The sequence below is a fragment of the Oncorhynchus kisutch genome, linkage group LG2 (assembly GCF_002021735.2).
Source record: "Oncorhynchus kisutch isolate 150728-3 linkage group LG2, Okis_V2, whole genome shotgun sequence".
NCBI classification, from domain to species: domain Eukaryota; kingdom Metazoa; phylum Chordata; class Actinopteri; order Salmoniformes; family Salmonidae; genus Oncorhynchus; species Oncorhynchus kisutch.
Window position 1 is genome coordinate 29,643,283 of NC_034175.2, and position 22,174 is coordinate 29,665,456.

The following is a 22,174-nucleotide window of genomic DNA, read 5'->3' on the forward strand; positions in this document are numbered from 1 at the left end:
TTAGTAACTGGGATAAGCAATTTCAGAAATGTGTCAAATGCATCGTCTGGTTCCTTCTCATTTCACACCACGGACCAACAAATATTCTTTACATCAATAACATAGGAATCCAAAAATGTATTGTATGACTTCTTATACACTATATTAGGCCCAGCCTTTGGAACTTTGGTTTTCCTAGATATGGCTACTATCTTGTGATCACTACAGCCTATGGATTTGGATACTGCTTTCAAGCTAATTTCTGCAGCATTAGTAAAGATGTGATTAATACATGTTGTTGACTTCCTTCCTGTGCTGTTTGTAACTACCCTGGTCTGTTGACTGATAACCTGAACCAGATTGCAGGCACTAGTTAAAGTTAGACGATTTCTCTTCAGTGGTAGCCTGTTGAAAGTCAGTCAATATTTAAATTATCCAGAAAATATACCTCTCTGTTGATATCACATACATTGTCAAGTATTTCTCACGTTAATTTACATTGTATATGTGACCAATAAAATAGTATGAACCTGTATATGAACCTGTAGCCATATTACTTCAACAGTATTTAACATGAGATCCTCTCTAAGCTTTACAGGAATGTGGTTCTGAATATAAACGGCCACACCTCCACCCTTGGCATTTCTGTATTTTCTGTAGATCTTATAACCATGTATTGCTACCACTGTATCATCGAAGGTATTATCCAAGTGAGTTTCAGAGATTGTCAGAATGAATGCCATCTGTTACTAGCAAATTATTGATTTCATGAACCTTGGTTGTCTCTAAGAGTATACTTTATTGATTTATCTTGTTTCTCAAAGTTGCTTTGGTATCCATGACATGTCACTATGCAGTATGTGTTTTGTCAAAAGGATTTGCATTCTTTGTCTTGCTCTCCAAGAAGAGAACCAAGAACAGTTTCATCATATAATTTCCCATATTCAATACCACATCCCCTCTATGGGAAAAACTCAAAAGTAAAATGCTTGTACAATAGAACCCTTTAAACATTTTGAGCTTGTTTTGCTGAAGGTTAAACAATGTCATACATCACGCTTGTACAATATAACCCTTTAAACATTTCGAGCTTGTTTTGCTGAAGGTTAAACAATGGCATACATCATAAACTTGATGACCAGACATCATCAAATTGACATTGCTCTCTATCGTATGCTGGATTTTCATTGAAAGGTTCAGTGCCTTGCTTGGGGGGAAATATACTGTTACAGCTCTTCACTTTGAGGGTTTAAGCCACCACCATGTGTTTGTAAAGTCAGTGCCCTGTGCAACATGGGTGCTACTGTACATACTTCAGAGGTTTTGGATGTAAGATGCAATTGAGTCGGCATCTGGCTGAATTGCCACGAGTCCTTGAGGTAAGGGGATCTGAGGACCGAACCTCTCCATCTCCTCTCGTTCCCCCTTCTCTCGCACTTACTTTTTCCTTCTCTCGCTGCCTCTTAAATGCAATCTATTTCTGGAGTATTACCATAATAACTTGTGTGGCACACAACTCACTGTCAACGTAATTGATATGTAGATGCCTCTGATGGGTGGAGTCATTTGCATATAATCATGTTAACTGATATGATAATGACTGTGAAAGGCCTGATGCAAGCGGAATGCCTCTCAGGAGATGGATGGCTATTTCAATTATACACAATAAGCAATACATTATATCAGGTTGCAGTGATCAACGGCACCCCACATGACTGCCTGTCCTATACCTGGGGAATGTGGGACCACACATCTATAAACTACACCGCACTGCATTTATCACCTGCTTCCACTCTTGTAAATGGCTTGGCTGCCTTCCACCAGAGTTGTTTTTATGACATTTTGCTTTGTGTAGTTTCTGTTTATTAGCAGGTTATCTGTCAACTATGATGCTACCATCAAGAGGTGATAATGAGGTAAAAAGCTTAGGCCATTTGTTGCAGTTGAGGCATTGTGACAAAATGGCTGCTGTGTATCTCCTCGATTTCAATCCACTTAGTATGCTGCCTTTGTCGTGGCTTTTAACCAGACTGCTGATAATTAGCTTCTCAGGCCCCACCAAACTTTATTATTCTCATTGATACGTGTTAAGCCTATTCACTTTTAAATTCGATTTTATAAAGGCCATATGGCTATATTGCATGTGAAAAAAGCCTCTCAAATTAGACATTGACTATCTATCTGTCTCGATAACTCTTTGTTCAAAACATCTATGTGAACTTCGCTTAGAATTTTGGGTCGAGGGGAAAGAAGCGCTGAATAGCAGTGTGAAACCCTTTTAGAAGCATCCCTTTATGGGGTAGCTCTCTCAAATCCTCCAGTCTGAATCAAGCTATTAATTGAGTATTGAGTTGGCAGACAACAAGAGAGTTAGTGAAATCAGTATTGGGCGGGAGTGGCTCAGTAGTAGAGGACATAATGTCAGATGTTTTAAACTTGATCAGTGCATGACCAACATGAGGCCGTCTATATCACGAGGCACACATACCCATACTACCTTATATTCCTGCAACCCAGGGCACTCTATAGGGTGGTGCGGTCAGCCCAACTCATCAACAGGAGCACACTGCCTGCCCTCCAGGATCTCTACAGCACCCAGTGTCACAGGAAGTTCAAGAAGATCATAAAGGACCTCAGCCATCCGATCCATGGCCTGTTCACCCCGCTACCATCAAGAAGGCGGAGACAGTACAGGTGCATCAAAGCTGGGACTCGAGAGACTGAAAAACAGCTACTATCTCAAGGTCATCAGACTGTTAAACAGTCATCACAAGCCGGACTCCGCCCGAAATCTTGCACTGAACCTTAGACAGTGTCACTAGCCAGCTACCACCACCACAAGTTTTAATGACTCCTACCTGTGTGTGTGTGTGTGCATGTGTGTATGTATATAAAAGAAGCCATGGGGTTGTGGAAGAAAGGGCTCTGATTGGGATTCAGTAAGAGACGGATACAGCTCACTTCCCTTAAGAACAAGCACATGAACAGCAGTCTTCCTCACGGCTTGGATAATTGGCCTCCTCTCCATGTTTTGACAGTCTATCCCTCAGAAGTGGACTCAGACGTTCCTCTCATTCTCCTCCAGCAAAAAATCTCAAGCTGGCTGCATGTGTGCAAGAGGAAAAGCCTTGCGCGGGAGACATCACGAGAAACTGTCGAACTAGAGCAAAGCGGAGGATGGTAATGGAGTTGAGGAGATTACATTTGGGAGAAACAGTAAAAGCCTGAGATCCGTGCCTGGGAGCGAAATACACTATGCGTCTGTAATGTCAAGTAAAGAGAGAGAAGTGTGTAATGAGGAGCAGAGGACAGAGTTAGGCACTGATAATGAGAGTGATCATTTGGATAGTGATCATGTTTGGCTGTGCCGGTTGGAGCTTCAAAAGTTTGGGAGGATATGGGATTATGTTATTGTGAATCATGGTAATTTTATCATGTCATAATGCTGGTTACATTTATCCTGATTATCTAATTAATGTAATTACTTGTGATTTACATCTTCACTCAGGTTTACAACTTGACACAATATTTGTGCACTGGCCAGAGATTGAAGTCTTCAAGTTGTTCTTGGAGAAAATTGAATCCAACAAAAACTAGAAAAGCCTTGCAATACTGTTGTTGTTATGTAGCTTAACATCAGTGCAGAGAGGAGCTAGCTCGTCTCTCTGAGGAGCACTCCCAGGCTGTTACACCAAATGACTGCTGAGGATTCTCCACGAGGAGCTGTCTGAAGCCATTTGCTCAGGCGTAAATGCTATTAATATGGTATGATGGGATGGGCTGATGTTCTAAAATAATGGCACTGTACATTTGTGTCACTCAAACACAACACTAGTGTAAATAACCACTATATACACACTCGCTCACACACCCTGGGATGCACACATACAGTATTATGGCTTTAAAAAGCATTTGACTCTAGGCTAGATGCCAGAGGAGAGTGCTGTGACTGAGAGTCAGGTGTTGTTCATCTCTGTAATTTTTTGGAAGTTTGAAGTTTGAGCCGTGCCAAAGAGAGACTGCACTAAAGCCTGCATCAGTTTTAGTATGACAGTACAATAATGAAGTTTCAGTTCACGCTGCTGTGCGCTTAGGCACTAGGCAGCCTCCATGTCACCTTGCTGGGGGTCATATATTCTAAAGGGAGCAATAACAAAAGCTATAAACATAACTTCTGGGGGAAACTCAGATTATTTTATATATAAGGTTTTTCATTGCAAAGAAAATGAGAACTTTTGGTATCAATCCTCTGGGAAACATTGGGTAGAGTGGAGAGTTTCACATCAGAGCGGTGACATGGAGCTGCCCAATGGCATCGGAAGCATGTTTTTCTCCTCCTCTCCTCACTCAACGAATCTTTGAGGTGGCAGGGACTGTCTGTGGTCTGTAGCTGGCTATCCCTCACATGGTCGCAGAACAGTCTCAGAAACAGCTGCTGGATTTCCACGTCGCTTAACTCCTAATATGCGGGCGCCCACTGGGAACCAGGAGCATAAACACATCTCAGTGGACCCTAGTGACATCTCCTCTCTCTTTTGCTCTCTCTTACTCTTTCTCTCTCTCTCTCTCTCTCTCTCTCTCTCTCAGAGAAGAAAATTAGGTAATATGGCTAAGCTTGTGGCTGGGGAATTACACATGCTGTACAATAGTACACACTGGCTCCAGCTGCAGCCATCTAGACTGCAGGGTGTGTCAGTGGCCTGCAACCAGCCTTTCCACAGAGAGAGGCTTGGCCTAGGAAGGGGCTCCGAGATGCACTATGCCAACTGCTACATATCTCCTCCTGGCATATATTGCTATAGCTTCAGGGCATCTCTGCTTTAGGGCAGACTTCCCTTTCCCAGAAGTCACCATGGCTCTAAATACCCCTGTACCAGCCTGCTGCCTGCCCTTGCTACATCCATCCTCTGTCTCCTCATTGTGGTTCCCTCACCCCTGCTCTCCATTGCAGGCTAAAACCAACACACACAAAAAAAGACTGAACTAGCCACAGAATACATATAGCAATGCTCTAATCTAGCAATGCTCAACAATTTCCGTAATGAAATTTAATTAACCGAGGACCAAAAAGATAGATATTCCCCCTTCCACATATCTCACAGCTTCATTACCAAGTTTAACAGAAGGAGATTACAATGATTTATTGGCCAAACACCAAGACAATTCATTAGAAAGCAGAGTTGGGCTAATCCTGTTTCCTTGGACCCTTAATCGGGTCTAATCAACCCCCTCACACCATGAGAAGTTGTGCAGTACGGCAAGGCTTAAGCGTTCCCACATTTAGGCTTGTGTGTGTGGACAGGAACTGTGTGTATGTGCATGCGTGAGGGTGTGTTTATGTGTCCGTGTGGATATGGACGAGATGAGACGAGGCGCTGTTGTTTACAGTGCTGCAAATCTATCTCCCCAACGTCTTAAGCGTGAGTGCTTAACAGGTTCACCAGTTCAAAGGCTTGTGTCTAATGCTGCCGGCTGTGGGCTCCTCCTGTCTCTGCTGCTCCTCGCTGCTCTGCTCTGCTGCAACCCCACAGCAGTCACGCTTGGGTCTCCATCACATTGGCCCATAACTCTCCAAGGCACGGTCCACACAGAGCTACAAGATGTTTTTATTTTAATTTATCTTTATTTTGGCAGGGAAGTCATACTGAGACTAGGGCCTCTTTTAAAGATGAGCCCTGCATAAATACATGCAATATACAAAATTACAAAATATATTAAGAAAAACTGACACATTTATCAACATAGAGGTCTCCGATCATTACTCTGAACCAGAGTATGTGAGTGGAGTTGAGTGGTTGAAAATCCTGCACATTGAGCGCTCTGACACGTCAAGTCCTTTCCAACCGCTCCGCTAAAAACATCTCTATGCTCACAGGGGAAAAAATTTGCTACATTCATTCAAATCACAATTGAACCAAAACCAATCAATTTTTCTGACTACCTGGACCTACCATTTGGTTTAGAAGTATTGAAAATTGAAAATTATTTGAATAACATGAAAAGGTGAATGGAAGAAGCACACATAATTGCGTCATCTTAAACAGCATATAATGTCATATTAAACAGCATATAAAAAATACCTACAAAAAAATAAGAATAAGATATAAAAGTAACAAATAATTAAAGATCAGCAGTAAAATAACAATAGCAAGGCTATACACGGGGGTACCGGTACAGAGTCAATGTGCAGGGGCACCGGTTAGTCGTGTTTATTAAGGTAATATGTACATGTACAGTCTATGACTAGGGTGGCTGGAGTCTTTGACAATTTTTAGGTCCTTCCTCTGACACTGCCTGGTATAGAGGTCCTGGATGGCAGGAAGCTTGGCTCCAGTGATGTCCCAGTGATGTACTGGGCCGTACGCACTACCCTCTGTAGTGCCTTGCGGTCGGAGGCCGAGCAGTTGCCATACAAAGCAGTGATGCAACCAGTCATAATGCTCTCGATGGTGCAGCTGTAGAACCTTTTGAGTATCTGAGGACCCATGCCAACTCTTTTCAGTCTCCTGAGGGGGAATAGGTTTTGTCGTGCCCTCTTCACAACTGTCTTGGTGTGTTTGGACCATGTTAGTTTGTTGATGTGGACACCAAGGAACTTGAAGCTCTTGTCGGTGATCAGGCCTACCACTTGTGTCATCTGCAAACTTAATGATAGTGTTGGAGTCGTGCCTGGCCGTGTAGTCATGAGTGAACAGGGAGTACAGGAGGGGACTGAACACGCGTCATCCGTGGATCTGTTAGGGCGGTATGCAAATTGGAGTGGGTCTAGTGTTTCTGGGATAATGATGTTGATTTGAGCCATGACCAGCCTTTCAAAGCACTTCATGGCTACAGACGTGAGTGCTACAGGTCGGTAGTAATTTAGGCAGGTTACCTTAGTCTTCTTGGGCACAGGGACTATGGTAGTCTGCTTGAAACATGTTGGTATTAAAGACTCAGACAGGGAGAGGTTGAAAATGTCAATGAAGACACTTGCCAGTTGGTCAGCCATGCTCGGAGTACACGTCCTGGTAATCTGTCTGGCCCTCAGTCTGGCCCTGCGGCTATATTATAAAGATTATTTCAAGGCTATAGCCTACAAAGGAATACATTGTTACGCATTTGGGACATAAAGCGCTCAGCATTTAAACAACATTTTGTTCTATTAAATCATTATAGTCTGTAAAGTTTGCATATATTCTATGACTTAGAATTAAATACAAATTCAACTAAAAATGACTTATTGGTGCCTTTGGCATCAGACTCATGCGATGGTGCCTGGAGAGCAGGCCAGCAGCGGAGAATATCCTCTCCACACTTGCAGAGCCACGGTGGATGCTAAACACCCTTTTGGCCACTCTTGGCAGAGATGCAGACTTTTACATTTTTATATAGGTAGGCCTAAAGGTTTTAGGTAAAATAACCCAATCCAAAACTAAAAGCTTCTTGAACGTGGGAATATGCCAGGCCAAAATCATTTATGGCATATTGTATAGATAATAGAACAAAAATTAACAAAACTTTTGGGACATCAGATTTTTAGTCTATATACTTTGCTACAATGACACGCTTTAGTTATCCCTGAGCTTGTGTAGTGAGCGCTTCTGGAGGGAAATTGGAGCAGGCGAGAAGGTCTACTCTCCAGCCTTTGGGAATCTCGCTCCAGTCAAATTGGGGTCACTCCGCTTCTCGATCCGCTCCAGCTCCACTCGGCTCACATACTCTGCTCTGAACTGACCAAGGGGGGCAGAACATCTAATTTCAGACAGCTCTGTAAGTTGTTCCACATAAAGGCCGCAAAAAAAACTGAGACCGAAGGGGCCTCCAGTGGTATCCAAGCCTGAGACCGGGTTTGGTAATTTGTAAGTATAAATTTGAATTAATGTTGATAAGTACATAGGAAGTTTCTGCATGAGTGCTTTGTAGATAAACACAATTAAATGCTGCTCTCTCCTTACATACAAATGAGGCCCAACCCACTTTTTAATACAAAACACAATGGTGAGTTCTATAACCATCACCAGTAATAAACCTAAGGACACAATGGAAAACAGCATCTAGTGGTTTAAGTGTAGATGCCGAAGCATGCACATAGATAATATCCCCATAATAAAAAAAAATAGATAAGTGACCTGGACAATTTCCTTCCTATTAACAAAAGTCAGACATGCTTGGGGCTGTTGTGGTGACTGTATTACCGCCACACTGGTGGTCACGAGTCATGAAGGCAGTCAAATTCCACATGACCATTTAGTCGCGGTAATTAGACTTCTCCAAGCTCTAGTAGCCTACCAAACTTGCCAACTGCCTGGTACTCAGCACTCTATTGTCACTCTAATCACTCTGACATCAATGTAAATGTATTCGAAAGTTTTATCAAACACTTCATGAGAGCCTATGAGCTCATGTTGCGCAACATTTTTATAGGCTATGCAATTGCGGGAGAAAACAGACTGATGGCCGCTAATAAAAAGAGGAGGATCCCATCAGCTTTCTATAGGCTAGACCTACTATATTTATTTCTCAACTTTCCTAATATTAAGCACATTGCTTATATTTACAACAGGAGTATAGCCTACCTGTCTGGCATGAAAATAAACCATGGGGGAAAGCGTCCTCCATTCGCTATTTAAGTGCATAGATGACATTATTTTTTCCCACTGACCTTGTTTTGATACAGGTACATGATAATGGTCCATTCTAAATCAAAACACATGTCACAGATATATTATTTAGTAAATGTAAAGACAATATTAAATCAAGAACAGTCTGATGAGTGAAAATGTTAACCTATCAATTGTGACTTACATATTATCACTTGTGAATGATGCCCAGCATAAGAAACAATGCTTTTTTTGCGACTTTTGTGAATCATGAGGTCACACACCTCATGTAGCCTAGCCTACAGGCCTGTCTGTTTTAATAAGGTTTGTATCACAACTAAAGTGGCCAAATAACTTCTTAAAATTAAGCACATTAATTGCCATTACAAGGGGTGTAGAGCCTAACTGGCATATATAAGCGGCGCGTGAGTTTCAAGTTCGGGGAAGATAATGTTCACCATAAAAATGCATCTTTATAATAAAAGCATTGCATTCATAATTGCATTTGCAATCACTTTAGATAATGGTGTTTTCCGCTAATGGAACATTCACACTTATAGCCTGCCATGTGCACATTGCCTTGGGTCACCCCTTTATATAACTCAAGGAACTGACCCCATCTACCTTGATGACCTAAGTTATGCCATTGAGATAATTATGAAACCATCGGCAAGCATCAGCACCCAACCCTTTTGGGACATATTTTTCAACAGAATAACATGTTCTACAGTATCAAAAGCTTTTGACAAGTCTACAAACATGGCAGCACAATTAATTCTATCATCCAAGGTATTTTCAATATCATTTATAGCAAGCGTGGTAGCCGTAGTGGTGCTATGTTTAGATCTGAATCCGGATCGATTAACATTAAGAATACCATTTAGAGATAGAAAAGAACGTAGCTATTTGTTGACCAATGATTCTAGTGTTTTCACAAGACAAGGGAGCCTGGAAATGGTCAATCATTATCAAGATCACTACTATCCCTTATGGAGTGGAAGCACAAAAGCCTCTCTCCACACTTTTGGAATATTTCCTGATATTAAAGTGAAATAATAAATGTGTTTATTGAGCCAGCAATGAGGGGCGCTGCATACGTAGCCCTTTCCTGCAGTCAATGACCGAAAATGCCCTCTATGGCCTCATGGGTGGAAGGTCAATAATATTTTTCTTAATTTCATAATTAATAACGATTATTAAAAAAAAACGATACATCTGTTTTTTCTATGTCAAACTGTTTTTTTTATATTTCAGTCTTCTGTGATGTACAATACCAGTCAAAAGTTTGGACACACCTACTCATTCAAGGGTTTTTCTTTGTTTTTACGCTTTTCTACATTGTAGAATAATAGTGAAGACATGAGAACTATTAAATAACACATATGTAATCATGTAGTAAACCAAAAATCAAAACAGATTTTAGATTCTTCAAAGTAGCCACCATTTGCCTTGATGACAGCTTTGCACACTCTTGGTATTCTCTCAACCAGCTTCACATGGAATGCTTTTCCAACAATCTTGAAGGAGTTCCCACATATGCTGAGCACTTATTGGCTGCTTTTCCTTCACTCTGCGGTCCGACTCATCCCAAACCTTTTCAATTTGGTTGAGGTCGGGTGATTGTGGAGGCCAGGTCATCTGATGCAGCACTCCATCACTCTCCTTCTTGGTAAAATAGCCCTTACACAGCCTGGAGGGGTGTTGGGTTGCCTTGTTGAAAAACACATGATAGTCCCACTAAACCAGATGGGATGGCGTATAACTGCCGAATGCTGTGGTAGCCATACTGGTTAAGTGTTCAGCAGTGTTATAATCTCTTATTGTGTTAGTAAAATCAGAATCACACCCTAATTAGCCAGCTTTGCTAATAAACCCAGGCAAAGCTTCACGCTCGTCCACGCTGATAAGTTGGAATACGAATGCTCCTGCTACCTGTCTCTCCTTAACTTGTTGACCGTTGTTTTGGCTGACTGCCCCGCAATTTACTGCTTGCTTCTACAGCACCAACTTGCGAGTTGGTCATCTCCCACTCATATAGTTTATGTGCACGGAAGCTCAAGGTTCACAAGGGCTCAATTCAAACCATAGTGCCGAATGTCCGTGCTGTAGCGTGTAGCGTGATTTGAAATTTAAAGGTAATTTCCAATTGAGTTGATATATGCAGCTTTCACATGAACAGCAGTCTCTGTGAACGTGGGAACAATGCCAATTGTGTGCAAAGCTGTCATCAAGGCAATGGGTGGCTAATTTGAAGAATCTCAAATATAAAATATATTTAGATTTGTTGAACACTTTTTTTGGTTACTGCATGATTCCATGTGTTATTTCATAGTTTTGATGTTGTCACTATTATTCTACAAAGTATAAAATAGTAAAAATAAAGAAAAATCCTGGAATGAGTAGGTGTGTCCAAACTTTTGACTGGTACTGTGTGTATATATCTTTTTTGGAGTGGCGTAGACGAATATAGGGAAACACTATGGAGTATGGGCATGTGCAATCAGCGCCTGTTCTAGAGATGCGTGTGTACATGCCAGCATGGGCAATGTGTAATCACAGGTTTTGCTAATGGATTCTCCACACGTAGAAGGTCACTGATAGTAATGCAGAGTGAAACCTGAGCAAATTCTCTGTCTGTCTGAGTAATTCTCAAAGACACGTCCATTAATGTGGCCAGACTAGATTGATTAATGCCCAGCGCGCCTCAGAGAGGAGAGAGCAGATTTTACATTACTGCGTACAGTGGCTAAGGGGAGATAGAGAGGGGGAGGCAGACATGTTTGAAGGATAGGAAAAGAGCAAATAAGGGAGAAAGAGGGAGAGGGAGGTGGACTTTGGATCTCCCTGGACTCATTCCCAGCTCCTTTCCATCCGTTTGGTGCAAGGACCTGTCATGCTTGATTTTCTCCCTGCATGGGTTATTGGCTCTCTTGTGGTCTTATTTTTCTAGAATGGTCTGTTAGTGTTTCAGCATAGCAATGATCCAGTCTAAAAGGAAAGCTAATTTGGGACAAGAAGAACCATATGTTTAGGAATTAGGATGAGGATTTTATAAGGCATATACAAAATATATCTGTAGAACTAGTTGCAGAACGGATACGAAACATCGTAAATACGGAAGAATGGGTCGGTGTGATGCACATTTCTCTTTACATTCTACACTCTCATAAAGAGCATCAAACAAAGTATTAGTTCTGTTTGTTGAACATTGATTTCAAAGCTTCAGTAAGTGACGCGTGGGTCTTTTTTTTTCAACATAATATCTTTTTCAAACAAGGTCATGTAGGCTATCTGAGTATAAGCTCCCATAAACACTGCTCATTAGTGCTACTTTAAGTGGATTTCATATTCTTAGGCTTGATTAAAAAACATGCCCTTAAAAAGATAGACTTTCTACATGATGAATCGAGAGTGTAACAAAATAAAAATAGAAAGGTTATTTCAGAACGCTAGCTGTAGTATACCTTTTGGCTTCTTATCTAGTGTGGAGCTAGTCATTGAAGGCTCCGGTCTCTCTCCATCTGGCTTCGTTGTTGATTGTAGGCATGCTTAGCTGATGACATCAGCCTGGTTTTGGAGGCGGGTAGTGGGGCCATGAGCTCGTCAGCTCCCTCAGGCTGGAGCTTGGCAGGGCTTTACAACGCCGCTCGCTCACAAACCCTCTGAAGTTCAGCACAGCACACCACTCGCCATGGGTGCCTAATGGCCTTGCTGCTCTTCAGAGTTTGGCAAGTTGGCATTTTCTGATTCTTTTAAAGGAAGAGGCACAGATGATCCTTCATAAAGATTAGTGTGTGGAGCTTTCCACTGTGGTTCGCTGACAACACGTCATTATTTATAGAACTGAATCCAGCTAGAACTATTCATAATACTTCAATGCTCAGCAGTTACTATTGTTGTGTTGTTTAGATGTCCATAGCATACTAAACATAGGTATGTGTATCATGATTCAGGTGTGATAACATTGAAATGCAGAATGAGTACCCTAAACAGTATGCAGTCTCTTTATCCATTGATAGAGGGTTCAAATGTTCTTTTGTCATGTTCCGTATCACCTGTTGTGTTAACCTGTCTCTGTGTTCACCACTCGTCAGAGGGCAGCCAGGTCTACACAGAACTAGAACCCAGCCCCTCATCTGTGACTACCTGTAATTAAATCTCACAGGGCATGGCCATCTTGGGAGGCTGAAGCCAACAGAGAGAGAGAGGGGGGAGGGGTGAAAGAGGGGGTGAGAGAGAAAGTAAGGGATAAGCGAGTGAGAGACGGAGAAGAACAAAAAACAGACAAGAAAGAAGGTATCTGCTCCTTGTAATTACTTTCCAATGTATTTAGCTACAAAGCTTTTGGTTCCCGCTCCGCCCCTTGCTCGGCAGCTGCTAAAATGTTTTTTCCTCTCTTCCCATTTTAACCTCATGTCAAGGCCTGGATGTCACACCATGGAGGAGAGGCACCATGGAGAGGGTGAGAAATACTTCACTCCCCTAACAGCTGGGAGAGATAGCAATCGATAAGAGGTTCAAGAAAAACAAAAGCAGAAAATCACTGTTTCTTTCGGCCGAACCCCTGGAAAAAATAGAAACCCTTCTGGTGAAAATCACTTAAAAATGTTAATCTTCTTCCAGCTGTAGTGCACTTTCCTTTTTTCAGAAGAGAAAAATGTATAGCCAAAAATAGACAAAAGCCATCTAAGACTGCAGTCAATGCAAAGGTTGGAGGGAAATGGTCTTTATACTAAAAGCGGCAATTACCGTTGCATTATTTTGTGACACATTTGTGTACATGTGTCTATTTCATGTCTATTTCAATGTGGACACCAAGGAATTTGAAGCTCTCAACCTGCTCGGGCCCTCCTTTTCCCGTAGTCCAAAATCATCTCCTTTGTCTTGATCACTTCCGGCGCCGACAGAGATGGCCGCCACTCTTCGCGTTCCTAGGAAACTGCAGTTTTTTTACGTGTTATTTCTTACATTGGTACCCCAGGTAATCTTAGGTTTCATTACATACAGTCGGGAAGAACTACTGAATATAAGAGCAACGTCAACTCACCATCAGTACGACCAGGAATATGACTTTCCCGAAGCGGATCCTGTGATCTGCCTTTCACCCAGGACAATGGAATAGATCCCAGCCTGCGACCCAAAACAAAGACGTCGTAAAAGAGGGAAACGAAGTGGTCTTCTGGTCAGGCTCCGGAGACGGGCACATCGCGCACCACTCCCTCGCATACTTCTCGCCAATGTCCAGTCTCTTGACAACAAGGTTGATGAAATCTGAGCAAGGGTAGAATTCCAGAGGGACATCAGAGACTGTAATGTTCTTTGCTTCACGGAAACATGGCTCACTCGAGAGACGCTAACGGAATCGGTGCAACCAGCTGGTTTCTTCACGCATCGCGCCAACAGAAACAAACATCTTTATGGTAAGAAGAGCGGCGGGGGCGTATGCCTTATGGTTAACGAGATGTGGTGTGGTCACAACAACATACAGGAACTCAAGTCCTTCTGTTCACCTGATTTAGAATTCCTCACAATCAAATGTCGACCGCATTATCTACCAAGGGAATTCTCTTCGATTATAATCACAGCCGTATATATTCTCCCCCCAAGCAGACACATCGATAGCTCTGAACGAACTTTATTTGACTCTTTGCAAACTGGAAACCACATATCCTGAGGCTGCATTCATTGTAGCTGGGGATTTTAACAAGGCTAATCTGAAAACAAGACTCCCTAAATTGTATCAGCATATCGATTGCGCAACCAGGGCTGGTAAAACCTTGTATCATTGATATTCTAACTTCTGCGACGCATATAAGGCCCTCCCCCACCCTCCTTTCGGAAATGCTGACCACGACTCCATTTTGTTGCTCCTTGCCTACAGACAGAAGCTAAAACAAGAAGCTCCCGCGCTCAGGTCTGTTCAACGCTGGTTCGACCAATCTGATTCCACGCTCCAAGACTGCTTCCATCATGTGGACTGGGATATGTTCCGCACTGCGTCCAACAACAACATTGACGAATATGCTGATTCGGTGAGTGAGTTCATTAGAAAGTGCTTTGAAGATGTCGTTCCCATAGCAACGATTAAAACATTCCCAAACCAGAAACCGTGGATTGATGGCAGCATTCGCGTGAAACTGAAAGCGCGAACCACTGCTTTGAACCAGGGCAAGATGAACGGAAACATGACCGAATACAAACAGTGTAGCTATTCCCTCCCCAAGGCAATCAAACAAGCTAAGCATCAGTATAGAGACAAAGTAGAGTCGCAATTCAACGGCTCAGACACAAGAGGTATGTGGCAGGGTCTACAGTCAATCACGGATTACAAAAAGAAAACCAGCCCCGCAGACTAAATTACTTTTTTGCCCGCTTTGAGGACAATACAGTGCCACTGACATGGCCCGCAACCAAAACATGCAGACTCTCCTTCACTGTAGCCGACGTGAGTAAAACATTTAAACGTGTTAACCCTCACAAGGCTGCAGGCCCAGACGGCATCCCCAGCCGCATCCTCAGAGCATGCGCAGACCACCTGGCTGGTGTGTTTGCGTACATATTCAATCAATCCTTATCCCAGTCTGCTGTTCCCACATGTCTCAAGAGGGCCACCATTGTCCCTGCTCCCAAGAGAGCTAAGGTAACTGAACTAAACAACTACCGCCCTGTAGCACTCACTTCCGTCATCATGAAATGCTTTGAGAGACTAGTTAAGGACCATATCACCTCCACCCTACCTGACACCCTAGACCCACGCCAATTTGGTTACCACCCAAATAGGTCCACAGACGATGCAATCTCAACCGCACTGCACACTGCCCTAACCCATCTGGACAAGAGGAATACCTATGTGAGAATGCTGTTCATTGACTACAGCTCAGCATTTAACACCATAGTACCCTCCAAACTTGTCATCAAGCTCGAGACCCTGGGTCTCGACCCCGCCCTGTGCAACTGGGTACTGGACTTCCTGACGGGCCGCCCCCAGGTGGTGAGGGTAGGTAACATCTCCACCCTGCTGATCCTCAACACTGGGGCCCCACAAGGGTGCGTTCTGAGCCCTCTCCTGTACTCCCTGTTCACCCACGACTGCGTTGCCATGCACGCCTCCAACTCAATCATCAAGTTTGCGGACGATACTACAGTGGTAGGCTTGATTACCAACAACGCCGAGACGGCCTACAGGGAGGAGGTGAGGGCACTCGGAGTGTGGTGTCAGGAAAATAACCTCACACTCAACGTCAACAAAACTAAGGAGATGATTGTGGACTTCAGGAAACAGCAGAGGGAGCACCCCCCTATCCACATCGATGGGACAGTAGTGGAGAGGGTAGTAAGTTCCTCGGCGTACACATCACAGACAAACTGAATTGGTCCACCCACACAGACAGCGTTGTGAAGAAGGCGCAGCAGCGCCTCTTCAACCTCAGGAGGCTGAAGAAATTCGGCTTGTCACCTAAAGCACTCAAACTTCTACAGATGCACAATCGAGAGCATCCTGTCGGGCTGTACCACCGCCTGGTACGGCAACTGCTCCGCACACAACCGTAAGGCTCTCCAGAGGGTAGGGAGGTCTGCACAACGCCTCCCAGGGGGAAAACTACCTGCCCTCCAGGACACCTACACCACCCGATGTCACAGGAAGGCCATAAAGATCATCAAGTACAACAATCACCCGAGCCACTGCCTGTTCACCCTGCTATCATCCAGAAGGCGAGGTCAGTACAGGTGCATCAAAGCAGGGACCGAGAGACTGAAAAACAGCTTCTATCTCAAGGCCATCAGACTGTTAAACAGCCACCACTAACATTGAGTGGCTGCTGCCAACACACTGACTCAACTCCAGCCACTTTAATAATGGGAATTGATGGAAATGTATGTAAAATATATCACTAGCCACTTTAAACAATGCTACTTAATATAATGTTTACATACCCTACATTACTCATCTCAAATGTATATACTGTACTCTATATCATCTACTGCGTCTTTATGTAATACATGTATCACTAGCCACTTTAAACTATGCCACTTTGTTTACATACCCTACATTACTCATCTCATATGTATATACTGTACTCGATACCATCTACTGTATCTTGCCTATGCCGTTCTGTACCATCACGCATTCATATATCTTTATGTACATATTCTTTATCCCTTTACACTTGTGTGTATAAGGTAGTAGTTTTGGAATTGTTAGATTACTCGTTGGTTATTACTGCATTGTCGGAACTAGAAGCACAAGCATTTCGCTACACTCGCATTAACATCTGCTAACCATGTGTATGTGACAAATACATTTGAATTGATTTGGAGTGGTTGTTGTCCTGGCACCAAACTGCAAGGTCTCTGATCTCCCTATAGGCTGTCTCATTGTTGTCGGTGATCAGGCCTACCACCATTGTGTTGGAGTCGTGCTTGGCCAGGCAGTCATGGGTGAACAGGGAGGACAGGAGGGAACTAAGCAAGCACCCCTGAGGGGCATCGTATTTGTATTCATTATGGATCTCCATTAGCTGCTGCCTCATTCACAGATGTCACAACACACTTGTGTGCTCTCAGGCCCCTACTCCACCACTACCACGCATCTACAATACAAAATCCATGTGTACGTGTGTGTGTGTGAATGCATGTGTCTGTGCCTACGTTTGTGTTGCTTCACAGTCCCCGCTGTTCCATAAGGTTTAAAAAAAAATGTGCTGCTTGTGTCAGTTACTTGATGTGGAATAGAGTTCCATGTAGTCATGGCTCTATGTAGTATTGTGCGCCTTCCATAGTCTGTTCTGGACTGTGCAGAGACCTCTTGTGGGGAAGGCATGGGTGTCCGTAGTTCAGACAGACAGCTTGGTGCATTCATCATGACAATGCTTTTAAGAAGGTAGAGTAGCACTTTATTAAGGACAGACATCTTCCCATCTTAGCTACTGTTGTATCAATATGTTTTAACCCTGGATTGTAAGCTGTCATAGTCACTCATAGTCACCTGAACTTGCTTATTTTCTACATTATTTATTACAATATTTAGTTGTGGTTTAGGGTTTAGTGAATGATTTGTCACAAATCTAATGCTTTTAGTTTTATAAATATTTAGGACTAACTTATTCCTTGCCACCCACTCTGAAACTAACTGCATCTCTTTGTTAAGTGTTGCAGTTATTTCAGTCGCTGTATTAGCTGACATGTATAGTGTTGAGGCGTCTGCATCCATAGACACACTGGCTTTACTCAAAGCCTGGTTCTATCTGGATTATGTTGGAGAGGCTTCCATTAAAGAACACCCTTTGTGTTCTGTTAGACAGAATAATTTTTTCACAATATAGCAGGGGGTGTAAAACCATAACACATACGTTTGTCCTGCAGCAGACTATGACCGATAAGCAGCTTAGTAATGTAATTTACTTGTGCTCCAGGATAGGATGTTGTTTTTGCCCCAGGAACGGTCACATTTCTTACCATGGAGCTGCCCAAAATCACAGCTCACGAGAAGGACGAGGAAATCCACCCACTCCAACACTTCACAGGATTCGGAGAACCCTTTATGGACGGGCGAGAGGCAGGATAACTTGAGCCCATTGCCCCTGGCGCAGGCCTCTGACACATGGAGAAGCCCCCCTCGATCCAGAGCAGGGACGGAAGTTTGTCGACTTCAAAATCGTAGGAGTAGGCACTCTGGCTGCAGACACAGGTACCCCCAGCGACAATGTTGCAGGAAGATCAGGCTCCAGGGCAGCGATACTATTCGTTTTTTTTGTATCCGCTCCAGGCCTCTCGTTGGGAGTGTAGACTGCTTTGCGGGAGGCCACTGTCTTCGGCTCGTGACATCCGACCATAATTGTTTGCCATGCTCCTCTTGCCGTACTCCTTCGACTCCGCTATCAGATGGGGGAGCTCCGGGAAACAAATGCATCCAACAAGCGCGAATGCTGTCCAGCCACCGGTGTAGAAAAGGTAAATATTCCACTCTGCATTTTCCCCAGTTTCTTACATAGGCTGGCAACCTGTGTGATCAAGGAAGCCACCTCAAGCCTATAATCCTCGGCAAGCAAGCAATTGCCACATCGGAACTCTGAGTGTTCCGGTTTATCCTGAAACAAAGCATAGTGGAAAGATCTCCTATAGCGCTGGAACTGTTAATTTATTTCTCCAGACAAAGTGGGCTCCATTGCAAACCTCATCTGGGACTAACTTCATTAGCTTGATGGCTAGCAGCTTAGGGGCTCTGTCAAGCAAGCTTCAACCTGTCTCTTAAGTGGGATTCTGGGACATTAAAGATAACTGCATCACAGAATCCATGTAAAAACAAGTTTGGTATTTATATTTAATGAATATTGGGTATGTCTTAATCAAAAGTAACAAACAGTGTTTCCAGCATACAGTGTTCAGCTGCGAACTCTGATGTATAGTAGCTACGGGCAGTGTCGGAGCATCAGGGCATTTCCCTCACAAGCCTAAAGGACTTCCAATGTAATGCAATGGAGTCACAATGATGGTCAATTGAGGATCAGCGTGGTAGATGTGTTATTGCCTACCCTTACCACCTGGGGGCGACTCCTCAGGAAATACGGGATCTAGTTGCAGATGGAGGTGTTTAGTCTCAGGGTCCTTAGCTTAGTGATGAACTTTGAGGGCACTATAGTGTTGAACACCGATCTGTAGTCAATCAACAGCATTCTCACATAGGTGTTTATTTTGTCCAGGTGGGAAAGGGCAGTGTGGTGTGCAATAGACATTGCGTCATCTGTGGGTCTGTTGGGGCGGTAAGCAAATTGTAATGGGTCTAGGGTTTCTGGGATGATTGTGTTGATGTGAGCCATGACCAAATCAAATTTATTTATATAGCCCTTCGTACATCAGCTGATATCTCAAAGTGCTGTACAGAAATCCAGCCTAAAAACCCAAACAGCAAGCAATGCAGGTGTTGAAGCACATTGGCTAGGAAAAACTCCCTAGAAAGGCCAAAACCTAGGAAGAAACCTAGAGAGGAACCAGGCTATGAGGGGTGGCCAGTCCTCTTCCTGCTGTGCCAGGTGGAGATTATAACAGAACATGGCCAACATGTTAAAATGTTCATAAATGACCAGCATGGTCAAATAATAATAATCACAGTAGTTGTCGAGGGTGCAGCAAGTCAGCACCTCAGGAGTAAATGTCAGTTGGCTTTTCATAGCCGATCATTAAGAGTATCTCTAGCACTCCTGCTGTCTCTAGAGAGTTGATAACAGCAGGTCTGGGACAGGTAGCACATCCGGTGAACAGGTCAGGATTCCATAGCTGCAGGCAGAACAGTTGAAACTGGAGCAGCAGCACGGCCAGGTGGACTGGGGACAGTAAGGAGTCATCATGCCAGGTAGTCCTGATGCATGGGCCTAGGGCTCAGGTCCTCCGAGAGAGAGAGAGAAAGAAAGAGAGAGAGAGAATTAGAGAGAGCATACTTAAATTCACACAGGCCGTTTATTATGTTCAACATAGGAGGGCCAAGCACAGGAAGCAGCTCTTTCAGTAGTTTAGTTGGAATAGGGTTCAGTATGTAGCTTGAAGGTTTAGAGGCCATGATTATTTTCATAATTGTGTCAAGAGATATAGTACTAAAACACTTGAGTGTCTCTCTTGATTTTAGCCTTTGACCAGCCTTTCAAAGCACTTCATGGTTACATGTGTGAGTGCTACGGGTTGGTAGATATTTAGGAAGGTTACCTCAGTGTTTTTGTCACAGGGACTAAGGTGGTCTGCTTGAACCATATACAGTGCCTTCCGAAAGTATTCGGCCCCCTTGAACTTTGCGACCTTTTGCCACATTTCAGGCTTCAAACATAAAGATATAAAACTGTATTTTTTTGTGAAGAATCAACAACAAGTGGGACACAATCATTGGATATTTCAAACTTTTTTAACAAATCAAAAACTGATTGGGCGTGCAAAATTATTCAGCCCCTTTACTTTCAGTGCAGCAAACTCTCTCCAGAAGTTCAGTGAGGATCTCTGAATGATCCAATGTTGACCTAAATGACTAATGATGATAAATACAATCCACCTGTGTGTAATCAAGTCTCCGTATAAATGCACCTGCACTGTGATAGTCTCAGAGGTCCGTTAAAAGCGCAGAGAGCATCATGAAGAACAAGGAACACACCAGGCAGGTCCGAGATACTGTTGTGAAGAAGTTTAAAGCCGGATTTGGATACAAAAAGATTTCCCAAGCTTTAAACATCCCAAGTTCTCAACCAACCCTAGGTTACCTTGGAACCGCCCTCTGGTGGTTCTTAATCTCTACATCTGTGGTTGGGTAAGTTTTGGCGTCCCCGTGTACACAGGTGAAGTCCATGATTCGGGTGTTAGTCTTCTGCGGCTGGGTTAATAGTGAAGGGATGATGGAGACCATGCTCTCGAAGTCTAGAAGAGCATCAACATCCTTCCCTTGGACCTGTACCTGACTGAGGTGCGGTGGGTGGCGGTAGGCTTGGACATGGACAGAAATTACATGTCGACCAGCATGGGTTCCTCCTTCTTGGGACAGTCCCATACAAAGTGTCCTATTTTGCCACAGCGGTAGAACTCTTGGATGTCAGTATCAACCCCTCTCTTCCTCATCTTTGCTTCACATTGAAAACCTGGTCTTGGCGCCTATGTCGTCCCCAGTGCAAGATCCTCCACTCTTGGTCTTTGGGGTTCACTTCTTGTTGAAATCTTCAGTTCCTTTATTCCAGTAAACCTCCTTCTCCACCGTATGCTGAGTCTCTCCTCTTCGTTCACCTGCCAGGATCAAAGGAAAGACAAAGAAAGAAAACCCAGGGCGCGGTTAAGTAGAGGCCCCTGATTTGGTTTCACCTGTCTGCCGTTTAGTCTCTAATTACAACTGGAGACAGGTGTGGCTGTTCTGCTGCTGTCTGGCAGTTTCCCCTGAGCTATTCATGGTCCTGCCTCTGGGGAATACTTCCCATTGCTGTCCGTGGTCCTGGCAGCCAGAAAACACATAAACCTCGCAGGCACATACCGTCCATCCACCACACAACCCCTGAAACCGCTACAATGTGCATGCGTACACACGTTTTTACAGTATGGGTTTCCATGGTTGTGTTTACACAGGCAGACCAATTCGGATCTTCTTTCCACTAATTGGTCTTTCGACCAATCACATCCAATCTTTTCACATCAGCTATTTTTCAGAGCTGATCTGATTGGTCAAAATCCTAATAAGTGAGAAAAAAAAGATCAGAATTGGGCTGACTGTCTAAACGCATCTCATGTCTTTGAATGTGTGTCTGCTATGTGAATGTATGTGTGTTAAGCCCTGTTTATACTTGGATTCTTTGCTCACATTTTAAGACTGGTGTGGACGATTAAAAGATTGTGATTGTGTTCAGATCTTATAAGTGTAAACAGACAAGATCAGGATGAAGGATGCATGTTAGAGGCAGGTATAAATGGGGCTTTAGACTGTGTCCCTCTCTGCCAGTGTGCCCTTCTCCTTGCCCAGTGCCCAGCCTCTTGTCTCTATGCCCAGGCTGGACCTCTTACTGGCTCTGGCTTAGTCCCAGGCTGTGGTGTGGTGGCCAAGGTCAGGGGTACAGTGCAGTATCTGTCACAGTGATGAGTGAGCCTAATAGAGACAG

At 43.6% G+C, this 22,174-nt stretch overlaps 1 protein-coding gene across 12 annotated transcripts in view; it reads left to right on the forward strand.

Moving 5' to 3' along the window:
• ptprub (protein tyrosine phosphatase receptor type Ub) overlaps nucleotides 1–22,174 on the forward strand; it is a 350,658-nt gene that overhangs the window by 105,277 nt on the left and 223,207 nt on the right. The gene's annotated exons all lie outside the window — the stretch shown is intronic.